Below are 2662 nucleotides of genomic sequence, written 5' to 3' on the forward strand. Positions count from 1 at the left end.
GGAGACTATTTGGTAAAGTTGTATCTGTCATGGTTTAGTGTGTGTAGAATCATTCCTCTCGCTAAGCGTGTTAGCAAGGCGACGTTTGAGACTATAACACGGCCGCAGCAGAATATGCCTCGTATAAAATATCTGTTGGTAATTATAAAAACGAAATGAAAACCCCTTCAAGAGAAATATATGCCCTGGCGACTCTTCACAATTCAAGAGAAATATATGCCCTGGCGACTCTTCACAACTGGCTTTCTTAGATACCTCTTCACAAAGGTATATCTTGTCTTGGAAGCCGACTTGGAAGTCACTTCTTCACAAAGGTATATCTTGGAAGCGCCGACTTGGAAGTCACTTCCCAATGATGACCGTAGGTACGTGCCGAAACCCGAGCCCAACGTATTTTCATCTTTAAAATACGAGCTCGCGGCTTTTGCCATGACGGCTAGGTTATTTAATCAGAAGGCAGTTGACTGGCACCCTGGGATGTTGTGGTCAAAGCGGACTTTATATCCGCTAGATTATAATTATAGTTATAATACAATACAATACTAGGGCTGTTTGGGAGGACCTAAGCTTCTACCATGAAAAGGTGGAGCCCATTCTGATGGGGATCTTTAGTCATATTGGTCTCCTAGGACCTCTTCCAGGTCGATTGACATGTACCCTTACGGGAGCTGGTAAAAGAGGGTTCTTTGCTATAGGTAACTATGTGCGGCAGCGCCTTTTACATCCTGTGCATGATTGGGCTATGCGGGTCTTATCTCGTATACCCGGTCAGACAAGAAGGTCCCATCCACCGTCTTAGCGGATTTAACCCTACAGATGTTTTATCTTTCGATTTAGCATCCGCAACAGATAGGTGGCCGGTGGTAGTTATTAATGCGATATTGACTCTTTTGGACGAGCCACGTCATTATGCGTTGTCTACGGAAGTATCTGGTGGAACGTGTTCCTTACTCATCGCCCTCTATTAATATTAATAAAAGCGAGGTATTTGAATTTCTTAATAAAAGCGAGGTATTTGAATTTCGCTACTGGTCAACCCTTAGGATATTACGGCTCTTGGGCCCTCTTCAGTCTCTCACATCATTTTCTTTTATGGTGTGGTTGGCTGCGTGGTTTCTTTACCCAAGGAGAAAGGCGCCTTTTAGAGAAAGTATGCCCTTCTCGCGGCGACGACATAGTGATCGCCGACAGGGCTGTGGCTGAAAAATACAAAGCTCTGCTAGATATTCTGATCCATATCTAAATCAAAGTCATTAGATTCTAAGAATGGTTCTCTGGAGTTTGCTAAGCAGGGTTAAAATGAAAGGGTGGGTTCAAGTTAACCTTTCCCCGGTTTCTGCCAAGGCGGTTTTAGCATCTTCGTCACTTATCGGACTCTGTCAGTTAGCTGAAAAGTACTCAATCAGTAGACGATGTCTGAAAAGTACTCAATCAGTAGACGATGTCTTATTAGGTTAGCTGGCGCGGGATTCCGAGTTCGCTCGCGAATGCTCTCCAAGGACGTCTCACGACGCTGGAAGAGATTGCGCATAGTTGCGTCCCTTTCTATGTATCGGTTACCTTACCTTTGGAACCTTTGGAGTTGTGGTTGGGGAGGGGAAAACCTATCAATCCTTATCTGAAGGGAATTATAATTGATAGGGTGAGGTCTGGTTATAAGCCTAAACAATTGGTCTTGATCCCAGATAATCACTTATGGTATGCAGGTGAGAGATACTTACACTTGAGCGCACCCTTCACCGCGAGTGGATGAACGAGTGGTTAAAGTGGCTTAAGTGGTACTGTTTGGTAGCACTTGCGCCTGATCCTCGTCTTGAAGAGCTCTTTGATCCTCCTATGATCTCTCACACATGGAAGAGAAATACAAAAGATCAGAATTCAATAAAGTATGGCTTCTTATGGCGCTGTTGGGATCTAGGGGATGGATGGACTCTTGGGACGGTACCCCCGTCTTTGTCACATGGGAGGAAAGGTGAATCGGGAGAAAGATTCTCCGACTCTTGTGGTGATAGTGGTCTTTCTAACCCTATTGCTTAAGAGCATTATCAAAAGATAGACTTTCCTCTACTTATACTTAAAAGTCGAGTACTCCATTCCTGTTCTGTTTATCCTTTAGTACGCATTCGGGACGTATAAGTATAAACAAATAGTGGAGCAGGTGCGTGCCCTCTTGAACCGGAGAAAGGGTTTGGTTTGGGGGCCCGCTTATAAATGATCTTCTATTACCGCAGCAAGAGTAAGAGTCGTGCCTGCAAAAGTAGTAGTTCCTAAAATATAGTAAATTGTATAAATTGCGATTGCGGAATTTACTATATTTTTGGGAACTTATATTATATACAGGCGGATTAGTCGTAAATAGCCCCAAAGGGGCTATTTATCTCCCCAATATATAGTAAGGGCCCTAATATATAGTAAATTGAGGAGTGAAATTGCTACGCAGAGGAACTTATATTATAGTAAGGCGGCCCTTACTATATATTGGCGTAAATTGCGTAGCAGAGGAGATAAATAGCCCCAAAGGCTATTTACGACTAATCCGATCGACTCTGCTACGCAATTTACGCCAAAGGAGATAAATAGCCCCAAAGGCCCTGCATTCATAATATAAGTTCTAATCCGCCTGTATATAATATAAGTTCCTCTGCTACCCCTGTATATATAT

General features: G+C 43.3%; 1 pseudogene; it reads left to right on the forward strand.

Moving 5' to 3' along the window:
* Window positions 1-598: 598 nt before the first annotated feature.
* Window positions 599-2037, forward strand: LOC141848332 (putative mitochondrial protein AtMg01110; annotated as a pseudogene).
* The last annotated feature ends 625 nt before the right edge of the window (window positions 2038-2662 follow it).

The sequence above is a fragment of the Curcuma longa genome, chromosome 17 (assembly GCF_044706935.1).
Source record: "Curcuma longa cultivar G26 ecotype Majalengka, Jawa Barat chromosome 17, ITB_CL_G26_1.1, whole genome shotgun sequence".
Lineage (NCBI taxonomy): Eukaryota > Viridiplantae > Streptophyta > Magnoliopsida > Zingiberales > Zingiberaceae > Curcuma > Curcuma longa.